The sequence below is a fragment of the Oncorhynchus tshawytscha genome, unplaced genomic scaffold, assembly GCF_018296145.1.
Source record: "Oncorhynchus tshawytscha isolate Ot180627B unplaced genomic scaffold, Otsh_v2.0 Un_contig_5567_pilon_pilon, whole genome shotgun sequence".
Lineage (NCBI taxonomy): Eukaryota > Metazoa > Chordata > Actinopteri > Salmoniformes > Salmonidae > Oncorhynchus > Oncorhynchus tshawytscha.
In genome coordinates this window covers 47,816-62,983 of record NW_024609095.1, presented here as the reverse complement: position 1 = coordinate 62,983, position 15,168 = coordinate 47,816, and the positions used below count along the sequence as shown (strand labels likewise).

Sequence of the window (15,168 nt, the reverse complement as noted above, 5' to 3'; positions counted from 1 at the left end):
GCTAATGTTATAAGTAGTTCATATCTATACCTACCCTTGTGGGCATGTTTTTATGTGACTAGCAAACATACTTAGAACAATGACTAACCACAATCCAGCAGGAGTGGAAGTTCGGCTGCCTACTTTCACTCCATGAGCGGTTCTAGTAATGGAAGGAGACTTGAAACAACGAAAGACTGCATTTACACAGGAAACCCAATTTGGATCGTTTTCCACTGTTTAGTCTTTTGACCAACCAGATCAGCTATTTTGCCTACAATTGGACAAAAGACCAGAATTGGGCTGCCTGTGTAAAAGCAGCCAAAAGGTCTCACACATGTGTTTACAAACTGTTCGGTAGCTGGTGGCTAGTTTAAGGTACTCTTTCTCCATTGACCTTAGCTAGTGGTTAGCTTGAGCCACATTAGCTACTAGTGAGTACTTACATATAATATATTGGAAGATTTGGGCACGAAAATCTAACTTATTGCACCTTTAAGCTTTCTTGTCCTATTCAAACGGGCCAACCAAAGGTACATGACGCTAACAGTGTCTGTTATTGATAACAGGTAGATGATTGACTCTGCTAAGCTTGATTACACCCCAAAGATAAATAAGCTAAGACGTAGGCTTCTGATTAGCCTTTGACTATTTAATTAGTAGCGTGTCAGAGGGCTCCATATGTATTGCTAATCAATAATACAGTTGATGAGTGTGCTTGACATCGGCACCAGTTCGTCAATTTTTGGTCCATTTTGTCAACTTGGAGTCGGGGTTTGGAATAGAATAGAATTTGAATTACTGTCTGTGCTCAGTGGGAACCAATCACTGTGCAGCAATGAAAAATGTTCAACTAGTAGATTTCACCAAAGCTTTTAATAAAGTCTTAAAGTGGAACTTACAGTATTTTAGCAGCATGAAACGGTATTAAAATCTGTTCATATACACCCCCAGGAAGAGTGACACCTTTTTTGTTTATATCTTCTGACAAGTGAGAACCTGAAAATGACCATATCTTAGTGATCATAAATTCATAAAATGTTTGGAAATGACGTATTGTAAGGCATTTTGTAAAAATTCTATAGCAATATAAAGCTGCCGTGTGTTTGCACAATGACTAGACACTGCGTAAACAGAGCAAATTAAATGTAACCATACTAAAGTAATATACAGTATTTAAGCAATAAGGCACGAGGGGGGGTGGAATATGGCCAATATACCATGGCTAAGGGCTGTTCTTAAGCACGACGCATCACGGAGTGCATGGACACAGTCCTTAACCGTGGTATATTGGCCATATACCACAAATCCCCAAGGTGCCTTCTTGCTATTATAAACTGGTTACCAACGTAATTAGAGCAGTAAAAATAAATGTTTTGTCATACCCATGGTATACGGTCTGATATATCACGGCTGTCAGCCAATAGGCATTCAGGGCTCGAACCACCCAGTTTATAACATCAATTATACTATTTATTTGCTGCGGGTGATTCTTTGATCCACCTCTACACAGACGACACCATTCTGTATACAGTTTCCCCTTTGGACACTTTTAACAAACCTCCAAATGAGCTTCAATGCCATACAACACTCCTTCCGTGGCATCCAACTGCTCTTATGCTAGCATGCTAGTAAAACGAAATGCATGCTCGTCAACCGACCAGCATCACCACTCTGGACGGTTCTGACTTAGAATATGTGGACAACTATAAATACCTAGGTGTCAGGCTAGACTGTAAACTCTCCTTCCAGACTCACTTTAAGCATCTCCAATCCAAAGTTAAATCTGGAATCAGCTTCCTTTTTCGCAACAAAGCCTCCTTCACTCATGCTGCTCAACATACCCTCGTAAAACTGACTATCCTACCGATCGTTAACATTGGCAATGTCATTTACAAAATAGCCTCCAACATTCTACTCAGGCTACATCCAGTTTGCTATCACAGTGCCATCCGTTTTGTCACCAAAGCCCCATATACTACCCACCACTGCGACCTTTATGCTCTCGTTGGCTGGTCCTCAATACATATTTGTAGACAAACCCACTAGCTCCTGGTCATCTACAAGTCTTTGCTAGGTAAAGATCCGCCTTATCTCTGGTCACCTTAGCAACACCCACCCGTAGCACGCACTCCAATAGGTATATTTCACTGGTCGTCTCCAAAGCCAATATTGGCTGCACTTGAACTGCATTTGAAAAATATATCTAATTTAATTCATTTTGATACCTCCTTTGCTTTCTCATTTTTGGCCTTCCTCTTTTGGGCTCCACTTTTGTGTTGATGCATTGCTGATTTTTAAATCCATAATTTTCTATTCTTGACTTTCTCTCAATTTTTTGGGGCTGTGGACTCTTGTTAGCTAGCTCAACTGTTGCTTAAAACGATGACAGAAACACTTTGGAGAATATCTGCACAATGAATCCCAGAATGCATTTCATTATCTTAATCTTGACGCTACCCATCACTGTCGCGGGATCATTTTTGTCAACAACTGCTGAATAGCATAGCGCAACAGTCAAATAATATTACTAAAAAATATTAATATTCATTAAATCACAAGTGCAATATTGCAAAACACAGCTTAGCCTTTTGTTAATCCACCAGTCGTCTCAGATTTTGAAATTATGCTTTACAGCGAAAGCAATCCAAGCATTTGTGTAAGTTTATCGATAGCCCAGCATTATGTACACTTAGCATCAGGAAGCTTGGTCACAAAAATCAGAAAAGCAATCAAATTAACCGTTTACCTTTGATCTTCGGATGTTTTCACTCACGAGACTCCCAGTTACACAATTACAGTTACACAACTGATTTTCCTCAGGGTTTCTCCTGCAATATCAGTTCTGTTATACTCACAGACAATATTTTGACAGTTTTGGAAACTTTAGAGTGTTTCTATCCTATTCTATCAATTATATGCATATTCTAGCATCTGATCCTGAGAAATAGGCCGTTTAAATTGGGAACGTTATTTTTCCAAACATAAAAATAGTGCCCCCAAGCTTCAAGAGGTTAATTAACATGGTATTGAAGCTATTGAATAATATGATTTATTTAGCTAATTAATTAGATTTATTGTCATCAATACACTAAAATATCATACTGACTTATGTAGTGGCAAAAAAGAAAATTGTTGGTGAAACCATCATTTATCATATAGCCTACATTAAAGAAAGATCTTCTCATCAAATTTTAGACGTGATGGACCTGCGTCAACAATTAATACTCGGGCGTGGTGGGGAGGTATTCAGATCCGGGCCCATCACGGGGCCCATGTATATTGCAGGCCCTGGTGCGACCACACCGGCTAAACCTACACCACTGGCCACCAGTCTGCTTTCAGTTGTCTGTCACCGTCAGGTATGTGGATGATCAGGGCTTTATTCAGGAACGTTTCTTGGGCTACTTTGATGTGTCAAGTGGGCGAGATGCGCAGGCTGTGTTTGACTCTATGCATTTTGAGATGTCTGAGTTTAACATCATAGGGAAACTCGTCCAAACCTTGGACTACCTCATTCTTAGCTCTTTTGTCTAACTGTGTAGAGTCTTGTGTTATTGTTTTTTCTCTTCCCAGTAAAATCCTGTCCTGCACTGGTCAAGCCTCTGAACACATACCACATACCCTCATTCAATCACTGATGTGATCCCATTCCAACAATGTAAGTAGCCCTCTCACTCCCATCCTCCTCAATTTTTCAAGTCACCAGCCTCCACTGGTCCCATGGGATATTTTGTGACCACAGAGAGTCAGGACACACATTTAATGTCCCATCTGAAAGACTGCACCCTACACAGGGCAACGTCCACACTGGCCTGTGACATTGGGATATTTTGTTAGACCAGAGGAAAGGGTGCCCCCTACTGGCCCTCTAACTCCACTTCCAGCAGCATCTGGTTTCCCATCCAGGGACCAATCCTGCTTAGCTTCAGAAGCAAGCCAGCAGTGGGATGCAGGGTGGTGTTCTGCTCCTATGACTGAACCCTTTTGACCATAGACTTATGTGATTTCATAGGCCTGCAAACAGTAAGTATGTTGTCACCCAATCTATCTTGAATAAGAACATTATAAATGAGATCACCAGGTATCATTGGGCTGTATTGCTAAAATGGCGCATTTTTCAACCGGGCCTGGTCAAGAATCCACTTTTCTAGTTTGAATCATATGGCTTATGGAATCCAGGCAGCAGGCCTCATGATTATTTTACTTTTTCATTTTCCTTGTTTTTTTATCACAGGTACAGCATTTGACACCACCCAGCCTCTAAATTACACAATCTCCAACATAATCTTGGCCATTGTCTATGGCAGCAGGTTTGAATACACTGACCCCGTAAATGCAAATGAATTACTTAAAAATCATACAATGTGATTTTCTGGATTTTTGTTTTAGATTCCGTCTCTCACAGTTGAAGTGTACCTATGATAAAAATGACAGACCTCTACATGCTTTATAAGTAGGAAACACTGCCGATTTTGCAGGTTATCAAATACTTGTTCTCTCCACTGTATGTACAAAGGTTGCTTTCATCAACCAATATTTCTCAAATCCTTTCGGGCTACATTCCAGCTAAACTTGAGAGACCAAACTTGGATGTTAGAATCTTATTCTTTATTGGATGTGCCCTTACCCCCACAGAGATCCAATGAAGTTATCCCCCCTACACAAAGGATCATATTTATGGTTTGTCAATCAAGAATACAGTCCCAGGGTCAGTTTCTTGGTTTGTCATTCAATATGAAATCAAATCAAATTGCACTTGTCATATGTGCCGAATACAGCTGGTGTAGACTTTACGGAGAAATGTTTGCTTACGAGCCCTTTTCATTGATGCAGAGTTTAAGAATAATAGAACAGTAACACAAGAATGGATCTACAGTACTTCCTCCATAGAGATCCTATTAGTATTCTAATTCTTTGAACACCTCCTGGCTTTTTGCCCACTATCACATTCTAACTACAGAATTAGAACAGGTATTATATTTCCATGATTCCAACAGTTCAACCAAGTGTTTTGATCTACATCACAAGTCAAATCACAATTGCAATATTTTGTAAAAAATAAGGCCTAGATATTTCGCCTGTATCGTGCAGCACTATGTGGCAGAGTGGGAATGATCTCAAATGAGATCAACTTCTGGTTGAAGTTTAGTTGAAGAGTATAAAATAATCCAAATGGAAAAGCCCCACTGAAATCAATTAGAATGTATGTGGCCACCCTAGGGTAATGCACAACTCATACAGTAAATGTAGAACTTTTATTATAATAATAAATGATAATATATATTTTGGCCAAACCACCCAGTCCTAGGTTGTTGATGTGATCTGTAAGATTAAACAATCTGGCTAATGTTGTTCAAATGTTTTCATTTTCATCAGGTTTGAAAACATTCAGTAAGTAAAATTCTAGAATGGACTTCAGCACATTATCCCTGCTTTTAGCTGGCTAATGTTTTCTTCCCAAAGGACTTCATGACTCAAGCATTGCATTTGTAAATAAATGTTGAAGTGGCAAATTAATAGTGTTCCATTTGCTACAGTTTAAAAAATAAATGTTTGTTGACAGAAGAGACCTCTGACACATTTTATCCACAAAACATAACTTGTGTTCTTTAACCTCAAAAGTAAACTGACTTCAGGTTGTCTTTATCAGTATCTATAGAACGTGTCAAGTAGTTTCTGTGGACCCCCCTCGAGGTTGGAGTTTCCCCCCCTCCCCAAAATAAAAATAATATAACGTGTCTGAATACCCATACTTGCATCCTAAATACACTGAACAAAAATATAAACGCAACATGTAAAATGTTGGTCCCATGTTTCATGAGCTGAAATAAAAGATCCCGGAAATGTTCCATACGCAGAAAAAGCTTCTTTTTTTCACAAAATCTGAGCACAAATGTGTTTACATCCCTGTTGGTGAGCACCACAAATGTGTTTACATCCCTGTTGGTGAGCACCACAAATGTGTTTACATCCCTGTTGGTGAGCACCACAAATGTGTTTACATCCCTGTTGGTGAGCACCACAAATGTGTTTACATCCCTGTTGGTGAGCACCACAAATGTGTTTACATCCCTGTTGGTGAGCACCACAAATGTGTTTACATCCCTGTTGGTGAGCACCACAAATGTGTTTACATCCCTGTTGGTGAGCACCACAAATGTGTTTACATCCCTGTTGGTGAGCACCACAAATGTGAGCACCACAAATACATCCCTGTTGGTGAGCACCACAAATGTGTTTACATCCCTGTTGGTGAGCACCACAAATGTGTTTACATCCCTGTTGGTGAGCACCACAAATGTGTTTACATCCCTGTTGGTGAGCACCACAAATGTGTTTACATCCCTGTTGGTGAGCACCACAACATCCCTGTGGTGAGCACCACAAATGTGTTTACATCCCTGTTGGTGAGCACCAAATGCCTGAAGCTTCCGCGGTTGTGTTCAAATGTAGGCCTTAGCACTCATTCTGATCTCATTCCTGATGATCAGTGCTTTAGTTTATTATCTTGCTGTCTAATGGTACTGAATTTGAGATGCACCCGACTGTCCACATTGTTCTGTGCAGTAGCCTTTTGATTTGAAAAGTTTTAGTGTTTGTACTAGGCTATTTGATTTAATGTATATACACTATACAGTGCCTTGCGAAAGTATTCGGCCCCCTTGAACTTTGCGACCTTTTGCCACATTTCAGGCTTCAAACATAAAGATATAAAACTGTATTTTTTTGTGAAGAATCAACAACAAGTGGGACACAATCATGAAGTGGAACGACATTTATTGGATATTTCAAACTTTTTTAACAAATCAAAAACTGAAAAATTGGGCGTGCAAAATTATTCAGCCCCTTTACTTTCAGTGCAGCAAACTCTCTCCAGAAGTTCAGTGAGGATCTCTGAATGATCCAATGTTGACCTAAATGACTAATGATGATAAATACAATCCACCTGTGTGTAATCAAGTCTCCGTATAAATGCACCTGCACTGTGATAGTCTCTTTTTTTTGTATTTTTTTTGTGCCATCTTTGAAATGCAAGAGAAAGTCCAAAATGTATTATTTCAGCCGACGTGCAATTTTGATTTTGGCCACTAGATAGCAACAGTGTATGTGCAACGTTTTATACTGATCCAATGAGCCATTGCATTTCTGTTCTTGTTGTATCAAGACTGCCCAAAATGTGCCTAATTTGTTCATTAATAACTGTGCATGTTCAAAACTGTGCACTCTCCTCAAACAATAGCATGGTATTCTTTCAATGTAATAGCTACTGTAAATTGCACAGTACAGTTAGATTAACAAGAATTTAAGCTTTCTGCCAATATCAGATATATCTATGTCCTGGGACATTTTCTTGTTACTTACAACCTCATGCTAATCGCATTAGCCTACTTTAGCTCAACCATCCCACAGGGGACCCACCAATCCTGAAGAGGTTTTTAATAGCTTAAATCATTTAAGCTCAAAATTGGCTAGATGGCTACGTGTGCAGCCAGATGTAAGTTTCAGCACAAACACTGATAGCTAGTCTACATTTCCTCAACCTCTCACAACACAAACTGAAAATAATTAAACAAATCTTCTTGATAAGAAACAGTTGGCAAAGTTGAATCTAAACCCAGCCAATGTACATGCAAGTAGCGCATTGGCTGTGCATTGCAGTGAGTGTACACATGCTAGCTACCTAATTATCTAGATAAACACACGAGACAGACACGTTCCTGCTCGAGCATCCAGAACCAATTCCAGCCCTATCTTTATGATGCATTAATTCAGTACACCCTCTTCTCTTCAGTCAATGCAATTTTCCTCATGCCATTTTAATCCCAATTTGCACTGACTGATTAACAGTGTCATGTTAGTTTTCAGTGTGTTCCCAGAAATCTGAACCCAGTAAGCAGTAAGCGTTCAAAATACGTCTATTCCAGATGTTGAAGTTGGGCTCATTTTAGGTTTTGAATGAAAGGTGAAAATACGTATTTTCCTGAAGTTTAAAATGTGTATTTTCCTGATTTTTTGAGGAGATTTGAATCCTGAGAAACCTGCATACACATGGTTTATAGTACAATATACCAAAACTATGGGCTGGAAAACGTTGGTAGAGAATGGGTGGAGTAGGCATTTTGGTGCTTGTGAATTTCCTTTCTTTTTTGGTTTCAGACCAATGCAGTCTTCTCACTTAAAACATGTTTGTTTTAAAAACAGTATATATATAGTACTACAGTAATATAGTACTCACTATAACCCCTACACACCTACACGCCACCCCAAAATAGGTATTAAAGGTTTTGGTTTTTCCATATATGGATTTCAGCACGTAGGGCGCACCAATTGGTGTCACCTCGTTAGTCAGTATGTGTTACACCTGTGTTGGTTGCTATCTTCTTAGAAGGAAGGTATTTCACCTGTGCTGGACAAGGTGCAATTTAAGACTGGCTGTTACAGTGCTCCAGTTGTCTTGAGAGATGTGTAGGGTCAACACCTTTAGTGGGCTCTCAGAAGATGATTTCTAGAAAAACAGTATTTTGTCTGATTTAATTTTGCTCCACCTTTTTGGTTTGCTTCCTGTCTTTAAGAGTAATCAGAGACAGGGAGTTAAAACTATGGAGTATCCACATATGTGGGAGGGGCCTTATTGTCATATTTCCCAGCATGCTCTGTTGCAGGTAGATTCTTTGAAATGTTTGTTTCAATGTCTGTGTCTTCGCATGTATTGTACCAGTGAAAAGTTTGGACACACCTACTTATTCCAGGGTTTTTCTTTACTTTTCTACATTGTTGAATAATAGTGAAGACATCAAAACTATGAAATACCACTTGGAATCATGTATTAACCATAAACGTGTCAAACAAATCAAAATATATTTTATATTTGAGATTCTTCAAATTAGCCACCCTTTGCCTTGATGACAGCTTTGCACACGCTTGGCATTCTCTCAACCAGCTTCATGAGGTTGTCACCTGGAATGCATTTCAATTAACAGGTGTTCCTTGTTAAAAGTTCATTTGTGGAATTTCTTTCCTTAATTAATGCGTTTCAGCCAATCAGTTGTGTTGTGGCAAGGTAGGGGTGGCATACAGAAGACCTATTTGGTAAAAGATCAAGTCCTTATTATGGCAAGATCAGCTCAATTGAGCAAGGAGAATGGACAGTCCATCATTACTTTAAGACATGAAGATCAGTCAATCTGGAATGTTTCAAGAACTTTTAACATTTCCTCATGTGCAGTCGCAAAAACATCAAGCACTAAAATGAAACTGGCTCTCATGAGGACTGCCACAGGAAAGGAAGACCCAGAGTTACCTCTGCTGCAGAGGATAAGTTCATTGGAGTTACTAGCCTCAGAAATTGCAGCCCAAATAAATGCTTCACAGAGTTCAAATAATAGATACATCTCCAGATCAACTGTTCAGATGAGACTGCATGAATCAGCCCTTCATGATCAAATTGCTGCAAAGAAACCAGTACTAAAGGAAACCAATAATACGAGATTTGCTTGGGCCAAGAAACACGAGCAGTGGACAATTAGACTGGTGGAAATCTGTCCTTTGGTCTGAAGAGTCCAAATGTGAGATCTTTGGTTCCAACCGCTGTGTCTTTGTGAGACGGAGAGTACTGTAGGTGAACGGATGATCGCCTCATGTGTAGTTCCCACAGTGAAGCATGGAGGAAGAGGTATGATGGTGTGGGGGTACTCAAAGCACACTTAACCAGCATGGCTACCACAGCATTCTGCAGTGATACACTTTCCCATCTGGTTTGCGCTTAGTCCCACTATCATTTGTTTTTCATCAGGACAATGATCCAAAACACATCTCCAGGCTGTGTACGGGCTATTTGACCTAGAAGGAGTGATGGAGTGCTGCATCAGATGATCTGGCCTACACAGTCACCCAACCTCAACCCAGTTGAGGTGGTTTGAGATGAGTCCGACCACAGAGTGAAGGAAAAACAGCCAACAAGTGCTCAGTATATGTGGGAACTCCTTCAAGACTGTTGGAAAAGCATTCCAGTTGAAGCTGGTTGAGAAAATGCCAAGAGTGTGCTAAGTTGTCATCAAGGCAAAGGGTGGCTACTTTGAGGAATCGAAATTATAAAATATATTTTTGTTTTTAACTTTTTGGTTACTACATGATTCCATATGTGCTATTTTATAGTGGGTAGTATTGATGTCTTCACTGTTATTCTACAATGTAGAAAATAGTACAAATTAAATTAAAACTTGCATGAGTAGGTGTGTCAACATTTGACTGGTACTATACATTAATTTTATGCTACACAATGATATGTAACATACTGTACATTTTCCTAATCTAATCTGTAAGTGGTTGGATTTATTGCAACCTTTACTGAGAAGGCTGACTTGCATTCTGAATGTAAATTGTGGGAAATGTAAAATTGCTGGAAATGATTTATCTTCAATGGATACCAATAGACATTGGATTTCACAACCAAGCCACCATAATACGACACATTAAGAAATACATAAATTAGATTTTACAACTCAAATGGAACCATATAAACCCAAAATAGTTTTGAGTTTGACAAAATAGAAGTTGAATTAACTGTTGTGATTATATGAGTCAACATTACTCTAAATAATACACTTTAGAATAGTGAACAAAAAAGTAACAGAGATATTACAATTAATAGTGTACAGAGGGAAATGCAATGACGCAGAGTTAAATATCAACAATAAATTGAACATACACATCTCTGAAAAAAATGACCAGAGTAGGTTTTACTCTCTTTAGACTGGGACCAAATGTTATCTGTGGCAGAGTTACATTTTCTTCAGTAAGAGTTCAATTTACTGTGATTTTTATTGTGCGGCTGTCCGTGTCACGTCCTGACCTTAGTTCCTTTTTATGTCTCTATTTTAGTTTGGTCAGGGCGTGAGTTGGGGTGGGCATTCTATGTTTTTGTTCTACGTTTTGTATTTCTGCTTTTGGCCTGGTATGGTTCCCAATCAGAGGCAGCTGTCAATAGTTGTTTCTGATTGAGAACCATACTTAGGTAGCCTGTGTTCCCACTATGATTCGTGGGTAGTTATTTTCTGTTTAGTGTGTTGTTTCACCTGACAGGACTGTTTTGTTTCTGTCATTCACGGTGTTGTTTTGTGTGTTCAGTTCTAATAAATTAACATGGACACTTACCACGCTGCATATTGGTCTGATCTTGACTACTCTTCCTCAGACAAAGAATAGATTTGTTACAGTCCGGTACACCAGTATCTATAGGTAGACTTTATCTGTATGCTTTATCCCTCCAGCTATCCAATAAATATGGCTCCATCTTTACGGTTCACTTTGGACCCAAGAAAGTGGTTGGATACAAGATGGTACAAGATGGCAGGATACAAGATGGTCAAGCAGGCGCTGGTCAACCATGCAGAGGAGTTTGGGGACCGGGGAATGCCGCCTGTGTCCTAAGATTTCACCAGTGGACATGGTAATGTCCAAACCTGTAATCCAGTTAACTGTTGCATTCTACACAATGGTCTGTGGCATAGTTGGTGCTGTAACTCCAGACCCAAATATTTGACAAAGATATTATTCTCTCCTGACATGATTAATTCCTGACACCCGCACAATGTGACTTTTCTACAGGTATTCTGGTTGCCAATGGAAACTCATGGAAAGAGACAATATGCTTTTCCGTAGCGAACCTTAGACTTTGGCATGGGCAAGAAAGGAAGTGAGGAGGAAATTCGCTACCTAATTCAATTGTTAGAAATAACATGAGGGTAAAAATTTGAAGTTCCGATTTTTGAAAACCCAAATAAGATAACAAATATATACATGTTCTTAGTTTTGCTAATTCTCTTTCTGTTGGGCTTTGTGACAGGTAAAGCATTTGACACAACCCAGCCAATGAATTATGATGTCTCCAATGTATCTCCAACATTGTGTATGGCAGCAGGTTTGAATACTCTGACCCCAAGATCCAAGCCAATGAGAACCTCAGAATTAGTGGCTCTGTTTCAATGCAGGTACATGATGTTTACTTTGTTTCTCACTCTTAGAGAATAATGCCAAACTGTTCACACTTGACTGAACCATTAAAATAAACTAAATATTCAATTTGTTGTAGGCTACATTTATGCTTTACTTTTTGTTTATGGGAAGATAGTGGTACAACATATTCCCATGGCTGGGACCTTGGCTGAAAACCAATAAGCTTTTGTTAAAGAATATTGAAAACAACAAGAAGGAGATGAGGGAGGTCTCCAGGAACAGTGTTGAAGTTAAAACCTACAGGAGAGTAGCTCAACTACAGGAACAGGGTTGGAGTTAAAACCTACAGGAGAGTAGCTCAACTACAGGAACAGGGTTGGAGTTAAAACCTACAGGAGAGTAGCTCTACTACAGGAACAGGGTTGGAGTTAAAACCTACAGGAGAGTAGCTCTACTACAGGAACAGGGATACAGTTAAAACCTTCGACCATGCTGGTCATTTATGAACATTTGAACATCTTGGCCATGTTCTGTTATAATCTCCACCCGGCACAGCCAGAAGAGGACTGGCCACCCCACATAGCCTGGTTCCTCTCTAGGTTTCTTCCTAGGTTTTGGCCTTTCTAGACCTGCATTGCTTGCTGTTTGGGGTTTTAGGCTGGGTTTCTGTACAGCACTTTGAGATATCAGCTGATGTACAAAGGGCTATATAAATAAATTTGATTTGATTTGATTTAAAACCTACAGTAGAGTAGCTCTACTACAGGGACAGTGTTACAGTTAAAACCTACAGGAGAGTAGCTCTATTACAGGAACAGGGTTGGAGTTAAAACCTACAGGAGAGTAGCTCTACTACAGGAACAGGGTTACAGTTAAAACCTACAGGAGAGTAGCTCTACTACAGGAACAGGGTTACAGTTAAAACCTCACACCTCTAGGTGAGATTTCACCTTCCAGGGCATCATCTTCCACTTCATCAAGAAGGGGACGCTTGTTTCCTCGACTGACGTTTGTTCTATAAGACGGGAGTGAATGGGAGAGCTCACACACCTTCAACCCCGCCCACTTTTTGGATGAGAAAGGTCGATTTGTTAAGAGGGATGCCTTCATGCCCTACTTTGCAGGCAATTCCAATGTTTGTTTCTTAATTTACCCTATCATTCAGCAATTAACTCAATCATACATTCTATTGTGCTCATTACTTTGGCCCAGAGAGAGTTGAGGGGATGGACGGGTCTGTGAAAAATATAGATACATATAACACAAAGCGACTCATTCAGAATCCATCTATGGTGCTCTAACATTTTTGGCCATTGCTTTGACCCAGAGAGTTGATGGTATAGTTTATGTTATAGAAATGTGTGTACAATTTGACATCTATTGATATGTCAACTATAGGAAATATATGTAGACCTAATTGTTATATGGTGTCAGAGAGAATATAGTAGACGGCATGTGTCAAAAAGTGATTGATGATCTATTTTTAGTGTTACTTGTTTATGCCCTTTTATGGACATCCTGTCCGGATGTTCTCACGCTATGGAAATCCTGTCCGGATTTTCTCATGCTATAGAGTGAGTGCTTATGTAACATGATCGTGCAACTGTGCCTTTGAAGTAAAGCATATGTTTGTAATAAAAATGTCCTGTTGATTGAGTATAGTGACCTTGTTGAACTGTTGAATGTGTTTGAAAATTTGAAACATTTGGGAATTCATGTAGTGAATGGAGGCCTGAGTTTGACAATTTTAAACAGTTGGGTATTTATGTAGAGAATGTGGATGCCTAAGTGTAATCATTGAAACAGTTGGGAATTTATGTAGAGAATGGGGGAGGCCTAAGTGTAAACATTGAAACAGTTGGGAATTTATGTAGAGAATGGAGGCCTGAGTGTAAACATTGAAACAGTTGGGAATTTATGTAGAGAATGGGGAGGCTTGAGTGTAAACATTGAAACAGTTGGGAATTTATGTAGAGAATGGAGGCCTGAGTGCATTGAAACAGTTGGGAATTTATGTAGAGAATGGGGGAGGCCTGAGTGTAAACATTGAAACAGTTGGGTATTTATGTAGAGAATGGGGAGGCCTGAGTGTAAACATTTAAACAGTTGGGTATTTATGTAGAGAATGGGGAGGCCTGAGTGTAAACATTGAAACAGTTGGGTATTTATGTAGAGAATGGGGGAGGCCTGAGTGTAAACATTGAAACAGTTGGGAATTTATGTACAGAATGGAGGCCTGAGTGTAAACATTGAAACAGTTGGGAATGTATGTACAGAATGGGGAGGCCTGAGTTTGACCATTTGAAACAGTTGGTAAAGTTTTGTAGTTAACTTATGGAGGGAGCTTGTGACCCCTTGTAAAATGAAAAAGTATTTTCCGGGTAGGTCTGCCCGAGTATAACTAAGTGTTAGACTTGTCCTATGACAAGTGTGTGTGTGTGTGTGTGTGTGTGTGTGTGTGTGTGTGTGTGCACGTGTGAGATAGGCAGGGTGCTAGGTTACAAGCAGAGAGAAACTTACTCAAAACATTATTTCTATGAACATAACACATTTAGAATCTTTCCTACAACATAATAATAGTAGTAATATGTTTAAATGGGGATGGTAACATTTTGCAGGAAAAAAATAAAGGGTTTTAAAAAGAAGCATGTACTGTATTTAGCTTCAACTACTGACAGCTCTTCCTCTGGTCTTCTGTCTCTCTTCCTCGGCCCTCTGCCCTCTGGTTGCATCAAGTTACGAGCTGTGGATTTAGAAGCCCTGATCAAGGAGCAAAGGCATTATTTATATGAATACAGTTCAAAAACAATTATACATAAACATTTAAAGGCTATTAAAATGTAGTATTGTGTTGTAATATGTAGGATTTATATCAATGTTTAGTAAGAAAACATTTGAGGTGTAGCTTAATATTGAATAGTAACTTTTAATAATGGTAATATGTTTAAATGCTGGTAGTAACATTTTTGATGAAATGAAGGGTTTTAAAATGTAATTTACCTTTAATGAAATCTCAGGCTCTCTCTGTCTCTCTTCCTCTGGACCTGTGTGTGGGTGTGTATGCAACACCCACCGGTAGCAAGCTCTCCAGCAGGTATATTTCACTGGTCATCCCCAAAGCCAACACTTCCTTTACCGATCACTGTACCTGAACACAGCCAATCTGTAAACAGCACACCCCACTACCTCATCCCCATATTGTTACTCATCCATTTGCTCTTTGGCACCCCA

The 15,168-nt window shown here is 39.4% G+C and overlaps 1 pseudogene; it reads left to right on the top strand.

Moving 5' to 3' along the window:
• Nucleotides 1-3,182: 3,182 nt before the first annotated feature.
• Nucleotides 3,183-12,313, top strand: LOC112237450 (annotated as a pseudogene).
• The last annotated feature ends 2,855 nt before the right edge of the window (nt 12,314-15,168 follow it).